The sequence below is a fragment of the Pezoporus occidentalis genome, unplaced genomic scaffold (genome assembly GCF_034315485.1).
Source record: "Pezoporus occidentalis ecotype Australia unplaced genomic scaffold, CSIRO_AGI_Poc_V1 ctg171, whole genome shotgun sequence".
In the NCBI taxonomy this organism is placed as follows: domain Eukaryota; kingdom Metazoa; phylum Chordata; class Aves; order Psittaciformes; family Psittacidae; genus Pezoporus; species Pezoporus occidentalis.
This window is the reverse complement of record NW_026913543.1, coordinates 200,504-226,504: the sequence shown is the minus strand read 5'-3', so window position 1 is coordinate 226,504 and position 26,001 is coordinate 200,504. Positions and strand designations below refer to the sequence as shown.

Genomic DNA, 26,001 nt, shown 5'->3' with positions numbered 1-26,001 from the left:
ATAGCTGGTATAAATTAGAGAATAGCTTTGACTTTACTGTTTGCTGGTTATCTGATTCTACAAAGCCTGAAAGATGCTTCTGAAATGTATAAACCTGAAACTGAATTTTCAGGTCTTTGTTACTATTTTAAAACCCTAAAAAAATCCCAAACCAAAACCAAGCTTTGCTGACTGTGCAGTACTCCAAATTGTCTGAAATCCCCTTTGCAGACACCACCAAGCTGGGTGGGAGAGTTGGTCTGCTGGAGAATAAGAAAGCTCTACAGAGGGATCTGGACAGGCTGGATCAATGGGCTGAGGCCAATGGTATGAGGTTCAACAAGGTTTAGTGTTGGATCCTGTACCTGGGTCACAAAAACCCCATGCAGTGCTCCAGGCTTGGGAAGAGTGGCTGGAAAGTTGCCCAACAGAAAAGGACCTGGGGGGTGTTGGTCAACAGCGGCTGGACATGAGCCAGCTTGTGCCCAGCAAGCCAAGAATGCCAAGAGCATCCCGGCCTGTATTAGCAATAGTGTTTGGGTTAGGCTGCCCAGGGAAGTGGTGGAGTCACTGCTCCATAGGTATTTAAAAGGTGTGTACATGTGGCACTTAGGGATATGGTTTAGGGGGGTCTTGGCAGTGGCAGACTAACAGTTGGACTTGATGATCTTAAAGGTCTTTTCTAAATGATTCTGTGTAAGAGTGAGATTGAAGAGCTGTTATAAAATTAAACTGTTGATGTATATTCTGCCTAGGGTCTGTCTAGCAGCAGACAAATCCACTTCTGTTCTTACTTAGAGGTGTAAATAATCCAGATGTCATTTTTATTGCAGAATTATGATAGTGTCTTCCCAAATTGTGCTTCTTCACGTATCGAGTGAAAACTAGGGTTGGGGTAAAACTTGCAGCTTGTGAATTTTCCAATGTATTCTATACACTATTTGGCTTTATATTTCATGAAAGAAGAATAGTATTAGAGTTTTGTTGGAACAGATCTTGAGAGGTAACATTAGGTATCAGATACAGGGATGTTTCTGCCAAAACTTTGTCTATGAGATTCTCAAGCTGAGCTCTGCAGAATATATTCAGGGTGGAAGGGAGAAGAATATAGAGAGAGAGTTTCTGGGAACAGAGTACAGGATGTATCAAGGAGTTCAAGAAAAAGGTAGGGTTAATCTATTTCCACTCTTTGGTTCTCGTTACCTTCTCTCAGGCACATCTTCCATTCTCAGCACCTTACAGCATTGATCTTCCATTATGATATCTACAGGGGTATCTCTTCCAATTTGTGTGAGCACCACTGAGAAATCAGTTGGGGAGAAGCATACTAAGGGCACAAAATGTTTTGTAGCAGGGAGTGAAAGCATTCAGATGAACCTAAATAGACCTAAATGGATGAAGATTTCTCTTATATTCTCGTTCTATTCCAGTGCTTCAGTAACTTCATTATTAGATATTTTCTCCTAGTGACAAATCTTTATTTCTAGTACAGCTTGTGGCTGTATTTTTGCAGAAGGTATCTTCAAGTGAGGTTTTTCCAAATGTTAACATGAGTGGAAGGATAAGCCTTTATATCTGGAAGAAGTGTGTACTTTTATATACCAGGAATGCTAAGAGATACTCCAAAATTATTTTCATATGGTATTTTTACATTTTAAACATTTTGGAGCAGATACTGTATCCATCCAAATGCATATATAAAATGCCCATGAGACTGGTCTGCAAACACATTAGGAAGCTGAACGTGACTGTATTATCTGCCATGTGCACGTATGGACATTAGCAAGTACCTGCAGTAGGTGGGGAATGTGAGCACAGTTGTGCCAGCTGCATGTGTAGTCAGAATAAGGAAGGAACAGTTTTATATGCATTTTGAGCTTACATTTGTGTGTTTAGCTTCTTTAAAAGTCAGTTACTCTTTCTGTTTATCAGGCATCAGGCAGTGAGCATGCCACATATGAATAATTTTTTAGTGTTCTTGCTAAAGGATTAAATCACAGGTCTCCTGATGTATAAAGAAAGCCCTTCCAGCAGGGATGAATCTCTCTTTTGAACTGATAAAATAGGAGGAAATTTAACCAAACCAGTTTATTCTAGTTCCTATGAAAAATATTGTCTGTGAAAACATAAAAGCACTTAGAAAATGTCAGCATTTCACTCTTATCTGTGTGCAGATCGATATGAATGGGTCACAGTAACCTCCCAGAGAGCAGGTCTGCATGACAAGCAAAACTAATATGTATCTAAGGTTCTTTAAAAAAACCACAAGCTACCTTTATCCACGGAGTATCTGCTCCTAATGGGATACTTTATAACAGATAGGTCTGAATGATCTTGTATTAAGATGACTTCTTTGAACTTCGCATTGTAGCAAAGTAAAACTTCCATCAATATCCAGGCATATTTCATCTAGGTGTATGTATTTTGCATTGCTTCTTGTTTCGCTTTCCTTCTTTGTCAAATGACTGTTTTACTAGGATACGTTTAAACATTTTTAACAAGCAGAAAAGTAGAAGTTCTCAAGTGGCATGTGTAATTAGCACTGTTGTGTGCAGGAAGTGGTGCACATCTCAAGCTTAGAATAACATTTTTATAAGCTATTATCTAAGAAGTTTCAGACAAGTCTGTAGCAGGCGCTGATATGAATGGAATAGGTGCCAGACTGACACAGGAGCATGGTGCAGCACACTGCTGCAGATGTGTCATTTGGCAGATTAAATAATATAATTTTGATGTAGCAAAGCTCCAAAAACCTTTTCTGCCCCATTGTTGATGCAGCGCGTGATTCAGCAATAAAATTTCTGGTTGGGGTGCTAGTGCTGTGTCACAAGTGCATAGTCTTAGAAGCATACATTCCCTTTGTGTGATGTGAAGATACCAGAAATTTGTTTGGAAATTAAAGATTCAGGCTCCTAAGTATTAATGCTTTTGAAAGTCGCAGGGTAACTATGTAGTGAGTCTCTGCAGATCTTGTGTGGTGTACAGAAAATCTGAATCCAGCTGAGAACTAAATGGTAAAACAAGTAAAAAGACCTTAAAATACTCTCCAGTCTTGATGTCTTGGAAAGAATTCTTGTTACCTAGATGCACAGTCCACTAATAGTGGTAAGAGTCCATGTACCCTGTGATTTGTGTTTAGCACCCTTGTAGTTTAATTAGGAGCCAGGCAAAGGTTGATGTACTGAAGATAGACCTGGTATTATTGCAGGGCTGGGTGTCTGGTTTGTGGCTCTGTATATAGTAGAGTATGTTTTGAAACTTTGCTGGATCAATTTCAGCTCTTTCTCCAAAGCTTTACACGTAGGGAGATTACTGGGAAAAGTGATGTTGATCCTCTTGGTAATGGGGACAGAGATGCAAACTCTCTCAATATGATGAGAAATAGTTTCTAAGATGCAAAGTATTCAGTAAAAACTCTCTGTGAAGGCCTGTGTTCACACTGTTTGTAATATTCTTGCTTTTTTTTTTGGTTGCAGAGGGCTTTTTAGTAGTCAATCAACTAATAAAGGCGAGTAGTCCCTAATTAGAAGCACAGCTCACATCCTGACCACATCCTCAGCTGTTAACTTCCTTTAGAAGAAGAAAGATGGCCGTAGAGAAAGATGGGAATTCAGAGCTAGGTGCACTGACCTGTGTTCCAAGGGAACTGCCACTTTGTGCTGACAGAGGATTAAGTAAGGACAGCTAACTTGCCATTTAACTGGCTAGTTGGTCATGCACAACTCAGTGTTATGAATTTCCACATCTCTTCTTGTTAATAAATTCTGATTCTTTGCCCCCATCCTATACTGCCATTTGTGCCAGTTTGCTGCTGATTTTAATGAAAATGAAACTGAGCTCTTACTACAGGTTAAGAGACTTTGACAATTATTTCCGTACAGCAGTAATTCATTTGGTCTAATAAAACTGCCAAGAACTCCAAAAAGAGGCAAACAAACAAAATTCCTTTTGAAATGTCTTTGCATAACTCTGCAATGGCTTTCAGAGTCAGCAAAATCACATCAAATATGTTTTTTTAAATAAAACTTCAGGGTAACTCTCTTACAGTTCGTTTCAGGGTCATTTTAGCTTGGGGCTGTTTTGTTCTTTTACACAAAGAACTTTCAGATGGGACAAGGGACTTCATTTCAACTACAGCAAAGTATTTTCAAATATTAGAACATCCTGTTTTATGAGGTGAAAAATCTCTGCTGCCAGAGCACAGATTTAAGTGCTGGAAAAGGCAGTGTCTTCACAGAAAATTGGACTACTTTGGAGTGAAGAAGAATGCGGATCTTTGAAATACATTCCACCATGCGATATTTAAGTGAATCACAAAATCCTGTGGTTCAAGGTTTTATTTTCCTTATCTGAAATAGAAATATATAGCTTGTAAGGGGTATGATCAAGAACTGGTTGAGAGCTTTTTTAGCAGAACATTCTTTGTCTAAAAATGGTATTCTCCATCTGAAAATGCTGCTTTGGTAGAAAACACTTGTAGACATGTACCTTTTACAAACAACTTCTGAGAACCAGAGTGGAATTTCCAGTCAAAGTAAGAGAATGTGTTGGAAAACCGAGTCCAGTAGTCAGGACTGTCACTCACAACAGGAGCTTTAACTTTTGTCTCCTGTGTTGCAGAGAAGTGCCTTAAAAATTAGCTGCTTGAAACTTGGCTGCCTGTACAAGAGTTAAGTGCTCATGTTCTCCTCTTGGAAAAAAATGTGGAAGCTCTTCGGTTTGTTCAAGTCCGGAGCTAATTGTCGATACTTCAGGGTTTTTCCCAGTTATTTTTTCATGTTTAAATACAATGGCTTTTAGCCTTTGTAAAATCTTTCCATGCATCTTGGCTTCACTCTTCCTATGGGAAGATGGGATGTGTATGTGTCATGTTTGTCTTACATGTGTTACCCAGATGAACAATGCCATGGGATGCGTGACCCACCTAATGGCTTGAAATCCTGGCACTGTATCATTGGTTGCAATAGGTGGGGCTGTGTACACCCAAAACCAAAAATTGTGTGTTTGAACAATAAGATGATTGGGGATTGTTTGCATTTAGGTTTGCACATTCTGCACATAAGCCATTGATCCCCAGCAAATAATGAAGAAGAGAAAATCCATTAAATAAGTTATGCAAAATATCATAGAACTTGTCAAATTGACAATTTCACAAGAAGCATCCAGCCAATTGTTTTAGCAGTAGAGCAGTTTTTAGGGATTAGAGAGAATCCAGACTGTTCTCAGGCAAAATCCAGCTGAGGTGAGGCTGGTATTTTGCATTAGAGATTAAAAATCCATAGGATTGTGGAATATGTTGGATTGAATAGGTTTTGTGAATAATTACTTTTATGGTTTTCATCCCTGCGATGTAGCTTCTATCAATGTAAAGCCAGGCTTGGGAGAAGTACATAATGTGTAAGACTGAAGACTGTTACTATTGCCCTAACAATGGGAGATGCTCAGTAATGAAACTGTGATCAAATAGAAGCAGCTCCATGAAGCTGGCAGAATACCTATTGCAAAGTAAGAGATAAATCTGTGGCTACTTTGAAAATACAGTCTTTGTTGCTCAAACTAAGAGCAGTCAGTAAGAACTTACAGATGGAAATGATTATGGTTTAAATGTTACAAGATTGGGATTAGAAAACTTGCTCCACAACTGCCTTTAATTTTGTCTTTAGGAAATAATGTAAAATCAATAGGAAATATTTTTTCTATGTTGGGCAATGTGATCAGCAATTTGGTAACCAGGGGGAGAACACCAACAGTGCTAAGCACTGTGATGCTGAACAGTTGTGCAGCTGGAAGAGTTGACTTGCTGGATGATCCCCAGTGTGGATATCTGTTTACCTGTGGTCAGAGAAGGTGGAGATCTACAACCCCCAAGTGCCTTTAGGGTAGTCCAACACATACTGAAACTTAGGTACAGAAAGAGTGCCCAGGTGGGTTTTAATTCAGACTAATATTTAGGAAACCAGAATAAATGTCTTGGTGATAATATGACTTGACAAAACTTCACTTTGATTAATACACGTGTAGCTGTGGCTAGGTGTAGCTGTAGCTCACAGCACAGAGACTGCCCTGTGACCAGTCAAGATGGGATTTGAGTTGTACTCAGTTTTATCATTTGGCATAGCTGAATATATCTGTATTGCTACTGCTAATTAGCAGCTACAGAGATAATGAGAGAACTGAGATACGTGAGAGAGTTATTAGACACTTACACCCCATTTGAAACACTTCATGGAACAGATATCTGCACTTCAGGCAGGGCGTTTTTCCATGCAGAATGGGTATGCTATTGTCCATATTTGTCTAATTTCAGCCTAAGTAGTTCCAGATTTCAACAAAACATGATGTTTGTGAACTTTTTCCACTTCATATGTCTCTAATGACTGAATATATTCAGGATTTGAACATATTAATGCTGGGAGTCTGACGGTCATGATGACCTAGGCCAAAAGAAATTGGTGAAACTGACTTCTGGAATGTCCATGCAATGTATTGTGCATGATTCCAGTTTAGCTTCAAACCACTGAAGGATATACAGAGCTCATTTCCCAAAATGTCCTTCCTGTTTTGAATTGAACAAGAATATAGTCCTTGAAGAGGCACTGAAAGAGAGAGAGCTGTCTGATAGTGTTTGCTGAGCAGCCTCAAATTGAAACTCAGTCTTCTGTGAAGAGCTCCAACAAACAGGAAGGTGATGGAAGATTTCCCATCCAAGAAGAAGATTTCGTTAAGGATTGAATTTTAAATAACTGCTAAATAAAAATGCTGTTTCCAAAATTATTTCCATGTTAGTCTACCATAGGATTTATAGAGAGCTCGGGAAATTTCTCCTATAAACTTCTAGAAGTCATTGGCTGGAATGGTGCAACTTTGGGTACCAGTGACTGGAACTCTCAAAAGAATCGAGGAGTTCAGACTTTGGTGCTATTAAAATTACCACGAAGGCCCCAGTTCCACCTTAGCAGCTCAGCTAATTGCCCATTCTGTGTAATTCCATGGAAGATTCTGGAACACTCATTTAAAATCAATGCTGATTTCTTTTTTTAAGGCGCTTTTCAGAATTTCAGAATGACTTTCAGGATTAGCACTCAACTTTCTAACAAACTGTACAAGCCTGCATTGCATTCCTGATGTCCTCAAAGTTCTCCCGGTGCAGGGCATGGGCCTGAGCTAGAATCTGATTTTGTGCATTGAACAGAATTTGTACTCTTGGATTCCAAAAACTAGGCACTGGACGCCATGTACAGTAACAGGGTACTTGGATGCTGAGTCCAAGAACTTCAGAGTATCAAGGCTTTTGACTGAAAGGAATATAATTTGAAACGTCAGTATTGTGAGTGGCAGGGCTCGTGCGAATACTGCAAGGTTTTATTTATTCACTGTGCACATTTATTGATGCAAATTGTGAATGAATACCTGTCTACATCAGATATGCTTAACACATTTAGGTCCTGTTTCTAAATGTCCTCTTGTACAGCAGTGAATTCAATGAATCAGATGCCTGCTTTTGAACTGCACAGATATGCTACACAAAACACCTCTGAAAGACACATTTTTAGTCAGTTGCTTAACAAGTTTAGAAGCACAAAGTAGATCTGCAGGTATGAACTATGTGGTTAGAAATGAACACAACTCAATTTCGATAAATAAAATTAATGATGATTGAAAAGTGTTGTTGTAATGGAATTAAATGTTATGAGGGAAACAAAACATAGTTTAAAACAATGAGTTTAAAACGTACAGCTCCGGGGAACATGGTCTGCTCGTTCTCTCTAGAAGAAAATCCTGCTAGGTTTCACTGACCAGTGTGGTTATTGGTTTACAGTTTCATTCACAAGTTTTTGATATTCACTAAATATTTTTGCAGCTCACTGATTGTGCTCCCTACTCTTCAAGCTGTCTTACCCCTGCAATTTCTCTACCTAGAATGAATAACGAGAATCTAATGGGAGGCTCTTCCCATGAGGAACATCCTCAGCTGAACAGACCCCAAGTTTGACCACAGATTGGTGGTGTCTTTGTTGGACTTTTCCAAAAAGACAGAGTCACATGCCAGGGTCTGAATCAGAGCCTCATCTGTAAGTCACAGGTTTAAATCCAGTCGCGACAGCAATTTTAACATGACTGTTACTCAGTGTGATGTGTGAGACGTGTTAACCCTCAGTCTGGTTTCTCTTTAGCTTCATGTTATGAAAACACCCTAGCACTATAATGCTAATTTTAGTTCTTGCATAGAGTTTTTAACAGTAGCTTCTTGAAGGGAAGGCAGTGACATTAATCCCATTTTTAGTTAAAATCTCAATTATAGAGAGGTATTTTCCAAAAACCAGGAGTGTGAGTGACAGGCATCTCACTCCAGTGCACCAGCTCTAGGGATCACAGCTCTTCAGATGAGACCCTGACATAGAGCACCTTCTTTCTGTCTCCAGCGTGAACTTGGGTTGGAATGCTCTCAGCAGACCCTCAGGATCCAGCAGTGCCATGCTGGGAAACCTTTGCTATTCCCCACCATGTGTGATTTGCCAGTTGTTAGTCTGGCATTCTAAATTCCTGTCAGTGACACTGATTTCAGCTGTGGCTATCCCAGTATTTCCTACTCTGTTCTATATTATATATAATTCCTTTTCTGTGCTTAGCAGTATTTTGGGAACTTTTTGGCCTTCATTTTTTACCCAGCACCTTAACTGTGGCTCTGAAGAGACCAGCAAGATTGTTTTTCTATCCTTAAACTACTTTCTGGATCTCGTGTTATTAACACTGCCAACTTTTTCAGTCTCTACTTACGACCTGTTTAATATTTAACTCAAACAAACAGAACTGAGATTTTTTTTAATACAAAACTAACTATTATAGGCCAAAAGAGCTTTTAATTATTTCGTTGCAAATCATTGAAAATGAAAAGCATTAAAGAATAGGGCTTTTCTAATGCATCCGTAAGTGCTACAAAAAGTAGAATGGGAAGTAACAAGTATTTAAGGACATCTTTTTGCTGTGTGTACTGTTTGTGTTAGTGAGATTAGTACTTCTGAGTAGTAACTTAAGAAGGTGCTGTGCAGAAAACAAAAGCAAAATACTAGGCCTGTCATAGTTCAACTAATTTTCTGCTATTTTGCCTTCAATCTCAGACTCTTAACTCACCCTCCTGAGCTTCTGTGATAAGTTTCTACTTGTTGCTGGCTTTTTCCATAGTAAAAGTTTTGTCCCCGTGCCAGCACATTATGTTCCTGGTTAGAGCCATGACGTCAAATGGTACCTGGCTCCAGGCCAAGGAATGCTGCTGGGAAGGACTGAATGAATGAACGGAGTTTTCATTTCACATTGTAGTTGCCTCTTTTGGAGCCAGGAATCTTCGTGTAATATTCAGTCAACTGGCTAATGTCAACTTATCAGTGTTTCTTAGTAGAACTAGAAGGAACTTCAAAGAGGGCTCACAATAGGTACAGCAGTTCAGGAAAAATGTTGTCATAAACTTCAAGTTCAGAGCCAGTTATAGTCACTAGAACCATAAAGGAAGAAATATGTGATTTAATGCATAGCAGTTGCTAAATTCTAAATACAGTAAGAGAAAGAACCTGTGCCTGCAAGAGTTCCTATCTGGTGTTCAGAAACTGAAAAGGAAGACAGATTCCAAATTCTAAACATTTCTGTGAGCTCATGTGGTATTGCATTTCTTTCAAAAAGGATGTATCCTTAGCTCTGCATGACAGCACTGCTTTGAGCTGTGCATTTGCAAAACTGAGGCATCAAAATGACAGTTCTAATCAGAATTCACTGCTGTAAACTCAGCAATCCCAAAGTGCTCATAAGGCTTTGGCCCAGAGTTTTTGCTCTGATTTTATGAAATTCCATTTATAAAGTGTCTCTCTGCACTGGAAGCTGACGTTCAATTTACTGCCAGTTCATTTTCATGATTTCCTCATTTTTGAGTCCTTCCAGGAGTATGAAAACAAAGGCAACTTTGGTAGCATTTCTTTTCTCACAATTTACTCAGTGGTAGATGATCTATGTTCTGTCAGTTAGTCCCAAAGACTAAAGTGTAGCTAAACCCGTGTCACATTAGTTCTCTTGATTGCAGCAGGTACAAATCCAGCTTCTTTCATGGCCTATAATCTATTGTATGAAGTTTCAGTTATTGCAGTCAGTTTCCATGTCTTTTCTAATGACCAAACGACCATGGTAGGAATAACTGTTCTATGGCCATACTGTACACGTTGTGTAATTCAGTGTAATTGCACAGAATTTTCCAGCAGCTGGCTGGATGGAAAGAGTAAATTGAATGCATAAAGCATCCACGAAAGTTAGTTAATGCACATATTTGGCAGAACAGTGCACACTCTTAAGCTGATAAGGAATAAACCAATACACGTAGGAAGATGCATTGATGAATTCTGCAAGAGATCAGTGGTCCAGGATGGATGCAGACAATGGCATGGTGTACAGCTGGGGTCCATGCAAGACCTTCTTTTGTATAAAGCCAGTAACTGGTGAATTAAGGACTGTCTAATAGTACTCAGGGCTCTTTTATAAGACACAGTAAAGAACAATACTAAGCATCCCAATCTATAAATTAAAAATCAGTGCCTTCAATAGGGTATTACAATAGGAAATGTTTTCCTGTTTCATAATTAAAGGACACTGTCATTCAGATTAAAAAAAAAACCAAAGCACATTTTAAAATTAATTTTGCTAATGGCTGCTACTCTTGCATGAATATAAAGGCACTTTTAAATCTTCCACTTGGTAGGAAACAGTTACAACTATTTTGGCAACCAAAAAACGCATGACAGAAAAATACCTGGATTCCTGGATGTATTTACTTGTTTCTTTGAAAGGATTTGTAGTGAAATCACTAAGGATGCTTAAGGAAAGCATGACAAGTACAGTTTTTATGCCAGATGAATCCAAAGATTCATATGAATCATTGTTCCTCATAAATGACTAAATCCACTACTTTAAGCCTAATACTGCAGGTATTTATGTATGTGATCACGTTTATTCCTTTGACTGTGCTTTTGAAATCAGTGGGATTATTCATATTAGAGTTAAATACAGATGTAAACATTTGCAGCACTGAACTGAAGAAGTTTGGGTTTAAATACAAGCCTTTAAAAACCGTGGTCATTCTCTCAGTATTCATCTGATTAGTCTGCGTTGGACAATAAAGGAAGAAAATATTTTGTGATCCTCCTTTATTTTCTAATTTGGATAATAAAAACATAATAATGAGGAGGAAAATAATATCCATCCCTCAACCAGGTGGTGATACTGTTTTCTTCTGCAACTTGTTTTGAAAGGTATTAAGTAGGATTGGCATAAGTTGTTTTTCTTTCTTGCCCCAGCATGATTATGTGATTGTGAGTCTTGTGTATAACTTTGCCATCACCAGTTAATCTTCAGCTTTACTGCATGTAATTATATGTACTATAAATGGTATACCATAAATAGGCTGAGAGCTTTTTGAGAGGTGAATGATCTCTTCACATGCAGTATGATACAATCTCTGAGCCAGTTCTCTTCAGTACAGTTTGAAGACAAGTAGTCTTTTAACCTTTCATCAAATAAGCAAAGTTTAGTGCAGAATTGGATACAGAGAAAAGCCTGGAGTAGCAAACAGTCCAGGACAATGCACACCTCAGTGAGTGAAGCAAGCGCAATGCGAGCAGTAGCAGTGGCTTCCTTTCTTTTCTGACGAAACCAGCAGCAAACAAAGCAAAAAATATTCAGTACAACCTCTCTGAGGATATTGTCAGTGAAGAAAACGCCAGTTTATATGATCAGTGACAAACCTCGCTGGGATATCTATAGATACATCGTGCCTTTCACACTTGGGATGTCAGCCAGTCAGCAAGCAATCTCTCAGGTCAGATTCAGTGGAACCAGAAGAACTTGTTGAGCTGGTGAAGCTGGGATCCATAAGAGAGCTTGCAGTCAGCTCTGTCTGTTAAGCATGGCTTGCATTTGCTAAAAGTTTTGACATTGTAGCTTTGAGGCTTCTATTTGTAGCTGACTGTGAGTGAACAGGGATGCAATAAACTTGGGTCGTGATGTGGGAAACAACTATCACAGAAGGATTACAGAACAGAGGAGTATGTTCCACTGATCACAGCTCACTGAGATAGCTTCAAAGCCATAAGATGACACATGCTTCCAGTCAGAGGCCTTTACCTGGAAAGGAATACTCATCAGCCACACAGCCAAAGGTAATTCTAGGGTAATAGTGGCAGCGCTGGCACTTTGTACTAAAGCAGCACAGTGAAACATGATGTCAGGTAACTCTCCTTCCAGTGAAAACCAACTCAGAGCAGTGAAGTGCTGTTACTGCTTTGTTAAGTCACAGGTTTGTTCCAGCACATCTCCTGCACCTCATCATACCTCTCACCTACAGGATATACACCTCCAGAGGCCTATAGTGTGGACATAGCCTGAGGCTTTAATGCTCCATGCTTTTTTCCTTATAAATTGTAACATCTCCTTCTTTCCCGCAGAAGTAAAGGGCGCAGTAGTGGGTGTGGGAATTTTGTAATGGGTGGACCTCCAAACTTCACATTTTATTTGGGTCAGTTCCCCAAAAGTTCCATGCTGCTAGCCCAACCAATTCACGCTGTTTTGATCAGCAGAATTAAGCACAATATAATAGGACTGGCTTATATGGTGACACTTCTGAATCCAGACAGTGTCACAACACATAAGTACAAAGAGGTAAATAATGACAATTAACTGGACTTCCTTGAACCTCCCCAGAAATATTGTTTTATTCACAGCAAAGGTTCAGAACTGCTCATGTTTTAATTGAACCACTTCACTCATCCCTAAATGAAAACAGTTGCAGTGTCCAATGTACATAGCCCCAGGCACTGTAAAACAAATGAAAAGATTTTTCTTTGTCTTATTTATTTACTTGAAGCTAAAGAAAAATGCCAAACTTCTGCCCTTGAACAAATCACCACTTCTTACATACTTCACCCCAGGCAAGAAGTTCCAGGTTTTTCCCAACTTACGAGTTCTTTTTGTTTGTATTTGTGTTTGTGTATCTGATTTGTTTACTTTTCCTGCTTCTTAAAATTGTCTCTTCTCTTTAGAAGTGGGGAAGAAGGAAAGAAATAGAGGTGAAACCACAATATGTTTTCATTTTCATGTAACAAACAGATCTTCTTTGCACAAGCTTCTGCAGGCACTAAATACCAAATATGGCTTGAGACAATAAATTATAATGTCCTTCACAGAACGCAAAGCTGGGAAAAGAAGAAATACAAGTGTTTGCAACATGTGTTAGGGGATATTATAGCTGATCGGCATTTTGATATTAACTCTACATTGTCTCATCATTTCTATCTGTTAAAGATAATAATGATATTGTTTATCTTTGTGCTGCTCACTTTCAGTTTGCCCAAGTCTTTACAAGTGTGAATATGTATCATTATTTCTGTTTTTCAAATAGATCTCTTATAAAAGTAGCAAAGTCTCCATGGAAGTTAAGGTTGGCATTTTCAAATGATGGAGCATCTTACGTTAGTCTTCATTGAAGAATCAATGCTGCTTGGTGAATATTCTGTGTTGTAATTTCTAAGCAAGCTGAATCTTAAGTAGGGCAACAGGGAACCTGATCAGCATTAGAGAAAACTCCTGGAGGGGGAGATATAAAGTGGCCCTTACCTCTAGTTTCAAAGAGAGCTGAATTACCTACAACACCATGGTTGAAGATTTCCTTCCATGTGTCAGTGAAGCATAAGGAGAAGCAATTTGTTTAAACTATGCCAAGTCAAGGCTCTGCAGAGATGAGATGTTGTAAGGGGGCTTAACAGAAAGGAGAGAGAACTCTTGTTTTGTTCTGTTTAATATATTATTCTGTATGTGCCTTTTGTCAGAATCTTGTCTTTAGACACCTTCACATCAAGGTTAGATATCATTTCATAGCATCTCCCTGGACTCTGGAATTTTACAACAGTACAGTCAAATGAGCTACATCCCAGCAACTCCATGTTCTGCAAGGACTCAGAGTCCAAGGAGCTCAGCATCAGATTCAGTTTAGTTTCTGTACCCTGGATTCTATCACTGTGTCCTTGGTTCACTTTCTCTCACCCAAACTAGCATTTTTTCCTTCCTTGATCATTCAGCAGAACATTTATTTCTTATCACCAGCTGAACCTCACATAGTTATGTGCTCAAACACACTGTACAAAAATTAGCTGGGCAGGTCCTATGAAAAGCTGAAGCATTTCATTGTGTGCGTCCTCCTTTAACAATCCCTACTGAAAAATGTACGTTTCAGGGATAATGAGGTGATAAATGAGATAAGGAACATTCCTGTCTTCGAGGCCTGTATGTCTCACACCTCCTCCTGCTGCTGCAGAAGTCAAAGGTAAACTCTGCATATAGAGATTTGTCCTGAAAATACTGAATGTTTGGGGAAAAAAATGCTTGTCCATTAGATGGATAATCTTCATCAAGGCCTAATTTCTTTGAAACAGGGATGGAAAAAAGGTTTCTGACTTTGCAGCTCCCTGCGTACAGGTAAACTATAAACAACAATGTTCAGAAAGTCAGCTCAGTTCATAGGTTAGTCCCTTACCCACATAGGTAAGTTTTGTGTTGTAAACAGGTATAGGTGTATGTAACATTTCGGATGTAAGAATACATGTATTGGTTAAAAAAATTATGTCAGGAAAATGTCCTTCTTGGGTAAAGGTTGAGTACATTTGAAGAGACCCTGAGGATCAGCAAGACTGAAGTAGGGAAGGACAATACAAGAAGTTATATTATTACAAAAATGCATCCAAAACAAAGATGTGTCTCTGGAAAAGCCATGTTTGGATGAAGGGATGAAACCTCACAATACATACAAACAGAAATCTCTTACTTTCAGCGCATCATGCATATATTTATAGTGAAAAAACAGATGTATTTGTTTAATGTTTGTGATTTCTCAATCTTCTGCACTTTTTTAGTAAATACTACTTAAAATAATTGCTGTAAAATCAACACAATTTGCTTAGTTGGGAGTTTGGGATTTTTTGTCACAGAATCATAGGATATTTGTGGCTGGAAGGGACCTCTGGAGGCATCTGGTCCAACTCTCCAGCTCAAAGCAGGACCAACACAGAGCACTTTATTCAAGATTCTGTCTAGTTTGAGTATCTCTAATGCTAGAGACTCACAAGCTTCTCACAGGGCAAGCTGTTGCTGTGCAAGGCCACCCTTGGAGTAAAAAGTTTTGCTTGTGTTTAAGCTGAATTTCCTGTGTTCTATTCTGTGCCCATAATGAACAGAATATTAACATAGCCAAAATTAGGCACACTTTTGAGTACAACCTTAATTTTCTCATCTGTAAAGTAAGCCACTATTATAATAACCTTTATAGCATCAGGAGGTAAATAAGGCTGTTGCTGGTATTGAAACACCTCTGCTTCTGTACTAGAGCAGGCATTAGATGTCAGGTTATGCTGGGTTATACTTTTGCTGACTTTTAACAGTAATTATTTATTGTTCAACAAAAGCCTTGAAGTGCCTGATAGAAGAAATACATTGCTGGTGTAGTCATTTGTATAATGCTTGAGAGTTACAAATATGCTTGACTAAAAAGTGACTCCTATAAATAGGTTGGCACTTTGAGGGCTCCAGTGGAGGAAGCCACGAGCTTCAGTTAAAAAGGGAACTCACATGAGACTTCCCATGGCCTCAGGAAAGAAAGTACATTGTAGAGTCAGAGAAAATGATGGTCTTCTCTTCTCTCCTTGCCCTGCTCTCTCTGATGATGTATTATTTTATGTCATATCATATCTTGCGTATTTTAACCATGGAACTAACCTTTTTATAAACAGAGCTAACGGACATCTATATCATTCTTTTTTTGTTTTAACCCCTGTTAATGATATCTTGGTTTGCCCTTGTCCACGTAGTGTAAAATAATGTTTAGATGATGGTGTTTTGCTTGGCTTCTCTCCAGGCTTTTTTCTACTTGCCTTACCTACTTCTCTCTGTATGTGTAATATCTGACTAGTGATATATGTAATATCTGACTTGTGATCCCACAAAAAGGAGTGTAATAATATATTACAAAGTGGTTTTTACTTTCCTCTCCCAGGAGACAGAGGCACTGGCAGTAGTAATACCTTTCTGTTTGTTATAAAGGAACAAAAGTGGTCTTGATGTGGATGATTTGCTTACCTTGTTGAGTAAGTTTTGCACAGGCATTGCCTGCAAAAAAACAAGACTTGAAAGCTCAGGCAAACCATTTCCCATTGAACACATAGTGGTGTTGCTACCTTCTCAGTTCAGTTTCATCTCTATTAGGAAGGTCTGCCATCTCCAGTAACTGGGCATGGTACATGGTATGTGGTGTGCTTGGAGCACAGCAGGAAGATGTGCCAAGCACATTTTGCAGAGCTCATCTGGTTGCCAGAGTGTGCAGAAAGCCTGAGTCTTATCCAGTCTGTTTGTACAGGATATAACCTCTGATAACAGAGATTTTCTTCAGATACAAGGACTTTGCAGAGCTCTGATGCAGGCTGTACCTACCATGGGAATGTTCCTTGGGTAACAATGTACATTTAATGCATCAAAGAGCAGTTTTCTTGTTCAGTCACTATAGAGTCCTTACTCATCTAAAAATTCTGTTGTAAAAACAGAACAGAAATTGATCCATTGCATTTAATGGAAAAGATGGTAGAAACTTACCCTCTCCTGGATGCAGAAAAGACCTTTCAGTTCCTAACATCTTTATCTTAGTACAGCAGATCACTCCCATCTTGCTTTGAATAGCAGAGGATATAGATGGAACACACAAACTGGCCTAGTAAGCTGCCTTTTGATGAACACTTAGGCTTATATCACCATATGCTATTCATTCCTTAGCTATTATACACAGAAGGATTCAAATAACAACAGTATCATCATGAGTTTTGAAATCTCCAAAGACAAGAACTTCATAATTCAGAGTAATATTTAGATTTTTATCTTGAGTTGATGTATTTGTGTCACCAACCTGTGATGGGAAAGAATGAGAGCTATTCCTGACAACCACTGAATTCAGGAGTGATTTTGGATAAAAGATTTTTGCTTTATGTTTCTCCTAACAGTCTTTGACATCTCTTCTCACCATTTACATTAACTATGTTAGTATCCAATACTAGCATGTTAGTATTGGATACACAGGGAAATGAAAAGAAAAATGACATTTTCTAGACCTCATGTCTGTTTGACTCTGCCACCCAATGGTGTACTTTATTATTACCTGCTGCCTTCCCTCCATTGCTTAGGACTTGTTCCGTTATGAGTTAATTTTTTTAATACAAACTTAGTTCCAGTGATACAAATTTCACATCAATGTAGTAACATTGTCCACAGATAGGAATCGTAATGGGAAACTGTCACATAGGAAAAAAGAGGTTTTTCTGTGTAGATTTTCAATACTAGCACTGTTGAATATAATTTTCAAACTCGGCTTACATCTCACTTTTGGAAGTTTCAGATTCCTCTGAGATCAAAGTTTCTTTGATGCAGCATTGTGGAAGCACAAGAAGAAATAGAGGATGTAAAAGAAAGGATTTCAATTCAAAATACTATCTTTTAATATGTCATAAAAATGTAAAATATCTGCCCCTGAAGTGGTTATATATATGTATACACATGAGACCTTTATAAGCTTTAACCATACGCCTGAAATGTATTACAGTGTCTCAACCCCTTCTAATGACAGATGCTGCTTTAATATGAAAACCTTAACTCTGTCTTAAGCCAGAAAATATGCCAAAGATACCCAAGCAAAGCATTCCTGTGATCTTGATGGGATAACTGGGCAGTTCTCTGGAACATGTACTTCAGGAAGGTGAGGAGTGGAAGGGGCTGTCAGGATTATTGCCAGACAAGTCATTCCTCTCAGGTGCTTATTAGTGGAACATGGAGGTTTGGAGGAAATGTACAAACTCATTCGTCCTTATCAGCAAATGTGTCCAAAATGCGTACTGTCAACTGTCAACCCCAGCAGGCACTGTACACACTGTACCCTGAGAGCTCAGTCACGATGCTCTGAGGTTGTTTTCTTTGCTTTTCTACCTCAAGAGTTATACAGGTGTGTACCTTGCGGGAAGACAAAAAGGGCGGGGGTTGAGAGGGAGGGAATGTTTAAGCAGCAGGATGGTATGAGCATAGTGCTGTGTTGGGAACATTTGGTTGAGCCCCTGTGCACAGGGTGATTTTAAAAAGCACAGTAGAGGTTTTCAATGCAGTGAAGAGGTACTCTGAGGTTTGGATTGAGTGTATCCACTGACAGTGCTCAAATGCCAACATATATGATGAGAGTGATCTGTAATATTTATAGGACTTGCAACCTAGCTAAGCCTTGAAATAGTTAAAAATATGGCTCCATCTCAGGACAGAAGGGACGTGGCAATATTTTAGACCACACGATTTCAGGCTGTGTTCAGGTTTTACTGAAATAAGGCTGCATGGCTATTTCTCACCTAATTTTGTTTTGCTGTATTGACACATGAATATTTGTTTTGATTGACACATGAACATCTGGTTTTGTCTCAACTTCAAGGTGCCAACCTTGTGTTTATTTAAGCACCTCATAGAGATCCTGCTTGGAAGGGACCTTTATTGATAAACTTATTACTTGAAACAGGATGAGTTGGTTCACTGCACAGGGTAACTCCAAGCTTGAGGAAGTCAGTGTATTGCTGGAAATGCTGAGCTGTTTGACAGTGACTGGTGAGAGCGATGGTAGTAGTTATAGATGTGCATGATAATGTGAGACATCATAACTTATTCACAATATTCCTGCCTAAGCTGTGAGATATTTTTAGTTGTTTTGGAGTGCCAAGATTTCAGTAAGAAAAGGAGTGTGTAATAGACCACTTGGGGCAATGTGAAATCTTGCTGCAACTCTGGGGCTTGCCTCATACCTAGGAAAGGAGCAGGAACACGCCTGAACTCTGGAAGGACAAGTATTTTACATTTTGCTGTTGTGGCAGACAGCAGGCACAGGGGTTTCACTGCACAATCCAAAACAGTGGAGCCAGCTGGACTGAGTGGGCAGCCTGCCCACATGTAGTGACAGAGGTTATGGGGAATGTAGTTTGGTTCTGTCAACAGCATACAGGAGGAGCAGTATGTAGCCCATTCCCTAAGGCATTCTGCTTTACTCAGAATATGTCAGGGTGCTTTGGCTATCTACCTGCTTGTGTGCCAACGGACAGTTGAAAACCACTTAAGTAGCTCCTAAAGCAAATGAAGTTGCTTAGCAGAGACATGATTTATTACTTCCATCTGAGAACAGCGCTCTGTTGAAGTGAACAATCTCCACTATTTTGTGTTTTGGTGTTAATCTGTGTAGCAGTCTGGATAACAGCAATTTTCTTAACAGATTATTTTTTAAAGTTGTAGAGCAGTATTGAGGTGTTAACTCTGATTTCCCGGTGTTTGTGTTGCTGCTGTACTCTAGATATTGAATTAAAAATTAGAATAATAAGTAACTATTTACATGCGCTGCACTCTCAGAACATGGGATAACTTAGGTAAGTGACTTTTGTATTTGTTACAGCTGTCACTTGGGAGACATTATCAGTTGTAGTCTCTACTAAACTGGTTTAGGGAATCTAATGAAGAGGAAACTAATGAATAATGATTAGCAAAGTCTGACAGACGGATGAAATTCCTTGGGGAAAAAGCACCATTTCTCTATAGCTTTCTGTCATGGTGGAAGTATAGCAATGCTCCGGTCACTTGAGTCAAAGCTGTCACTTGAGACAAAGATTTCTGCTCTGAACTAGATATATATTAAAAATTGCTTAGTTTACCTGGAGTTAAAATCCATGAGGATTTATTTTCCACTCACTTATACTGGATTTCTACATGTGTAGCTTCAATTGCTACTTTGAAGCCATCCTAATTTCCACCAGTATAAATAAGAGGAGAGATGAGCCTCATCAATTGCTTGGAAAAGTCCCATGAAATGTTAAGATTGTCTGCGGAGTTGCTCAGTGTCTGCAAGCAGGAGTGATGCTACAATAAATTTAAAAAAGAAGGAAAATATAGTGCTAAAAAGCTGCATTTATGCAAAATTCAAGCTTAGTTTTAGACTAATTTGAAAAAAATTGACTTAGCTACCCACTACAGCAAGTACCATTAGGCATCCTTGCGGGGTGTAAAGTAGGCCATGATGCAACTGAGCACACACCAAATGACAAAGCTTCTATTTCTATTCTATATTGTGGATATTTGTGTTTATGAGGCAATTTGCTGGCATGGGGGAAGCAGCAATGAAAACATGATTCTACAGTCCTGGGATGGAGCTTTTTGCCAGTTCATAAATGCATGCAGTGGAAACAATGTTTCTGAATAAAATCAAAGCGCTAAATGAACTGTTCAGTCATCTCAATGTTTCCATTTGGAATGCTGAATAAAGAGCCCTATTTCTAATCCAAGACGGTTTTTATTAGCACTCAGTGCATTTAGCGCAAGCACAGACCAGTTCTGAAATCAGCCGGGGTACAGCTTGAATAACAGGCAAGTTATTTTCTTCATAAACACTAGATTTATGACGGCCTATTTTTTTCTGCTCATGGAAGACTAGTTGCAACTTGTTTGAGGAACCTGTCAGAGCAATTTATACATTCTCAGGATCTTTGAGAGAAGAAGGGAGATTGACATCTCTGTCCAAACAATACTGCATTTATACTGTTCCATCTTTTGCAGAATGCCACAAACTGTTGGTGCCGTGGTTACCTGTGCCACTTTATCTGGAACTGGCTTCATACCATACTCACCAGCTGGCTAATTCAAATGAAAGATGGAGGAGTTATCACCTTTCTAAAATGAAGGTTGCTTTTCATTTATTCTCTGTCTCATCACTTTGTTGGCTCACATCACCATCTGTTCCAGTTCTGCTGCTTACCTTGCAGCTATTATCTTGCTGCCTGGCAATTTATGTGAATGTCCAAGAAGGTACACTTAATCTGGGGATAAATACCCCTGGTAAAACCCACCCTTTCATAGATAATAAATATTGGCAAGAATACATGAAAAACATCAGCCACAATTCAGATCCATTTCTATTTTTGTTAACTCTGTTGTGCAGATGTGTGTGCCTTCCTTCCAAAGTTTCTCTGTTCCCATATGTAATATGTGGTCAGTTGACTTACTTCCAGATCTTAGATAGCTTGTGTGGACAAGGTGAGGAGTCTGATTATGAAGTGAATCTCACAACTGTTGCCACTTGCAGTCTGACTGGTATTATGGAGTGGTCTTCAGCGCATGTACTGGGTTTCTTTCAGATGAAATGGAACTGTTGTTCTTCAGGAGCACAGTGAGCAACTCCAGCTGTAGATGAGAATGCTGCTCCTGAGAATACACTAGAGTTAGTCCCAAGTAAACCCCTGCCACACATGCAGTGTGACTGCTGGGTTCTCTTCACCAGTCATTTCTGTTGGATGGTCCCACTAACTGACTTGTTTCTGTTACACCCCGTGACTTGCCAGTCTAGTCATAGCGAGAGATGGATGAATGAGTGACATATCCAATACCCATCAACCTTCATGCTCTTCAATAAAACATCGTTTTTCAGTTGCTTTCTCTCTGAGCTCCTGTTTAATGTTTCACACAGTACAGGAGAAGATAAGGTCTTCATGCAGTACCAACATGCAAGATACAGGTTGAGATACAGTTTAGGAGGGTAAACTTTGCTTTCTTCAGGAGGTTGGGCAGCTCTGTTGTCAGCCTGCAGATGGCTGTTGTCATGTGCTTATGTTTCTTAAAAGCACATGAAATGAAACACAATTTGCTGCTGTTCCATGAGAAAACCAAATGAAATAACCTACTTGGGTATCAGGTGGTTTGTCCTGACTTTTTATTAGCTAAACCAAACTGTGAGATATTTGCATCTATTTTTCCCAGCCCTTGAGAATTAATTTGGTTTGGTCATTAAATGTCTTTCTGTTGGTCTTTTTATGCCTATTCAGTAAGAGTTCCTGAGAAAATTTTGTACGGAATCTTAGCAGTCCAGCTCCATTTAGAAATGGATTTTGAAGTTTATTCTCCCAGGCCGGAACTTGCAGTAATTACTTGGGGTAATCCCACTGACTGTCGCTTTTTATGGTACAGCAGATCTGCTTAAATCTGGCCAGATCCTGGAGTTTGGAACAGGAATTCATTTTTAATTGAGTTTTAAATGGCTATTCAGTTTATAATGTATGTGTAGGCACATCTGTATGCCTGTGTATGTGGTCACCAACAGGGCTTACATACAGGAAAAAGGCAGGAGAAATTACTTTGCTGTAAATATACCATTAGCTAAATTTTAGTCTTTTTGAACTGTTAAGCTGAAATGGTGCCAGAGTGAATTGTTGTGTTGCTGGAACTAAGTAAATGCATATTGCAAAGTAAATGAAAATGTGTGAGGAATGTTGCCTGTTTGTAGCTGCATTAATTTAATGCAACTGTACGCATCATACAGTGTCATGACTGAATGCAAAGAAAAACAAAATCGTGCCTGATGAAAACATCTGGATTCAAGTTTTGGTGCCAGTAAATTCTTCCCCAATGGTAAAAAAGATTGTAAAACCACATTCTTTTTGGGTTATGTGATTCAGAAGGATTGTATATTAAACAGTGTTTTGTTCCAGGAAGCTGCTTTATGCTTCATTCTGGCTCTGTTACTGCTGTGCCACCTGAAAGTATCAAGAAGTCTGTGATGAAAAATCAGCTATACTGTCTCTTGTACAGGGTTCTTTCTGTAATAACTGTGATACTAAACTGCTCCTGAAAAATTTGTCCTCAGTTGCTTTTTGCTCTCTTATTACTCTGGAGATACAGCAATCGTGAACACTTGGCAGCACTGTTAGCTTCAGAAAGCACTGCTTTCTGTTCCTGTACCCTGCCCTGGTCACTGGTACCCACTCATCTGATGACCCCAACCATTCTTCATCAGTCTATGTGCAGCCTTCATGTGGAGCATTGCCAACTCTCATGCTCTGCATTCTTCTCTATTGGCGGCTGCCACTCTAGGGGAGAACTGCTTTACGTGTTGCAGGAAGTCTGAACGTGTGATGGTGAGGTACTTCTGAAATGTTATTCTGAAATGAGCAAATTCAAAGTACTAATCTGGTGCCAAATATATTGCTTGGAGTTGTTTCTAGCAAAAACATCCAAGCAGTCAGTTTGTCAGCATTGAGACACTGGTTCTTATTCAAAACAAATTCCCTCTGTGACCACTCATATGGAGCTGACTTCACCTTAGTCTCTGCTCAAGCCACATTGTGATTGGCTTTAGCAGTCACTAAGTCCAATATGCTCTGTTACTAGATCCAGATTTTCCAGGCGGGTAGAGTTGTAACTGCATCAATTCAAGCCAGCACAGCATGATTTTAGGTCACGTCTACACTGGGTGCTTGGACTTTACTCAGCTATAATCAGCTATAACTGAGATCCTAAATCAAACAAAGCCTGAGGGTATGTCTACACTTAATCAGAGGCATGAATGCAACATGTACAGGCATGGTTAAGCTACTTTTAAACAATAGCAATAATGGAACAGCAGTGTAAACTTTACAAAAGGTTGTCTAAGCACATTGGGAACTTGGTGGATGTATGCAAATGAGGAGTTGTATTGAATTCCATGCCTCTACTTTCCCACTGCTGTTGCTAACTCATGTTGTAATTGTGTCTCTGACTGCAGTGCAGGAATTCTAGCAAGCTGTTTAGTTGCCCTGTTACAGAAAATAGGACATTGACTGGAAAAAAAACCCAAATAATGCAAAGGTAACATGTCTTTGCTAGATTGCCAACTGTGTGATCTGAAACTCAAACCGCAAGAAGCATTCACACAGTTTCCTGTTCACTAGTGTGACATCCTTTCAAGTCAGAAACTAGGCTCTTATAATGACCTCAGTGGAGGAGCTACATGTCAGGTGGGGTTTGTTAGCATTACTCTGGTTTGAAATTAGAACCAAGGAAGGAAACACTAGATTGCTCTTTCTAGTGAAATGCTTATCTATCATAAGAGGCATGTGGCTTTAAAATTGTTTCTCATACGCAAAGAGTATGCCTTGGATTTGCATTTCAACCATTTTGTTAATTGTAGTTTTATGGTCAGCTTGCAAACCCATCTATTCCAATTTCAGTTGTTTCAGTTCATAAAATGTCTGTTGGAGAACAGCTGGCCCCAGAGTCTTGGACAGCTTCTTCGTGTGTAGCTGATCAGTTCTAATTCAACTGGAAGTTACTACCTACATGAACAGCTTCACTGAACAGCTATTTTGTTGTAGCCTGTAGGAATGAGTTGGTCTCATTTCCCTTCCTAGAGGCTAAAGGTGTCCATGTTATAAAATCAGCATGCTTATTCTAGCCCTAGATTGAAAAAAATCTGAGAATTCAGAAAGTGCAAGAAAAGAACTGAAATGTCTTCAGGGGGAAATTCAAAGAACTTTATTTATTGCACATATTCAAAACCAGATCAGATTTGATTTAGGGCCCCTCACTGTAAGATACGATACACAATATGAACCAATACTGGTATCTGAGGTCAGACATTCAATAAGCAATAAGAGACAATTTTAAGAGTTCAAAAAAATTGCCAGTCATTTTATTAGATTTTTTACCTCCACAGCTCTAGAAATATTTTTCTAAAATAGATCTGTTCAACCTCAATTGCTGTTAATGATGGAGGAATTAACTCAAAGAAATAAAATAACTTTTTTTACGTAGTGGATCAGATTAGGTAACTGCAGTATCACCCGATTCAGTTGGCAACTACATTGAATTGATGGTTTATTTCTGCATCCTGCAGGAACCTTTCATCCTGCAGTGTGTGTGACCTTCCAGATTTGAGTGATTCTAAGTTGTCCAAATCTGAGAGGACAATACTATATCTACAGTGTATGCCATGTTTACAGGCTCTGGGATAATTTATCACAGGAAATGAGTCTTCCCAGTAATTAGTCTGTTTTCCCGGTTACTCTTCATCCTGTTAGTGATAAAAATGATAGCCATCAAAAATGTCTTGGGGAATGTGGACCTCCTCTTGTTTAGAAATTGGCCAGACACAGGGAATGCTTCTTCCATTAAAGGCAGTAGTCAAACGCACAAAGCTAGTGAAGCAAGTCAGGATACCTGCTTTGGGAAGACACCAATTCTTCAGATATTACGCTTAATAACATACAAGTGAATTCAGTAGGGTTCAGAGCTGAGTACTCTTGGTTTTGGAGATTCAATAGCAAAAGCTTATTTGCAAGTACTTCACAACCAGCCAGAAAGTTACAGTGTCATTTGACATTAATATATTTGACTTATAAAACAAGCTTTCAAGGAAAACAGTCTAGAAACAATTTGGGGCAGGAAACAGAAGTGTCAAAGCAAGGTGAAACAAGGTAAAACTGGCCCCACATGGAAAGGCAAACAACTTAAATGGATTGCTGATCCTGTCACATTAAAACCTTTTAGCTGTCTTTTGCCCTCCATGCATGGGGTTTGGTTGGTTGGTTGGATCTTGTTGGTAGATCGGCTGACATTTTGTCAAGTGTTTATTTCATTGTCTGAGACAGGCTGATACGTGAGATGTACAGATGATCTGAGCTGGCTTTTCGAGACTGCTTACATGTATTTACAAATATTTCTGTTTGTTTAATTTGTGACAGCTAATACTGGCTTCCAGCTGTTTATCTGGCTGCGCTTTCATATGCTGGGGTTAAGGATTCATTAGGAAAACCCAAAGAGAATAAAAGAAAATGGTGAAGCTGTGTAAAATCAATAAAGAAACCTTTCAGATTTCCATTATTTTGGTGTGAAATTGCAAATCTGCACAGAAGCCAAATGTTACATGGGGTAAAATCTGAAATCATCAATATCAACATAGGAACCCTGTACTAGTGCGGGGCAGTGTGGGACTGTGATACCAGGAATCAGTTTCCACCAAAGATAACCACAAAGGCATAGTTTCACCATCATCCAGCTACGTGAGTGTGCACAGCCTGTGTTGATGTTACCCTCTGGAGGCCACCTCTTGGGTAAATAAAGGACATTTGTTGGCTTGTGAGT

At 39.1% G+C, this 26,001-nt stretch overlaps 1 long non-coding RNA gene across 2 annotated transcripts in view; it reads left to right on the top strand.

Moving 5' to 3' along the window:
- Nucleotides 1-26,001, top strand: part of LOC134161255 (uncharacterized) — a 105,146-nt gene that overhangs the window by 10,901 nt on the left and 68,244 nt on the right. Inside the window, exon 3 of one of the 2 annotated variants that reach the window (XR_009963907.1) lies at nt 6,482-6,753. The exons of the other annotated variant lie outside the window; for it this stretch is intronic. This is a non-coding gene — a long non-coding RNA (uncharacterized LOC134161255). Of the gene's footprint in view, nt 1-6,481; nt 6,754-26,001 lie in introns of those variants that run through there. 2 annotated transcript variants of the gene reach the window in all.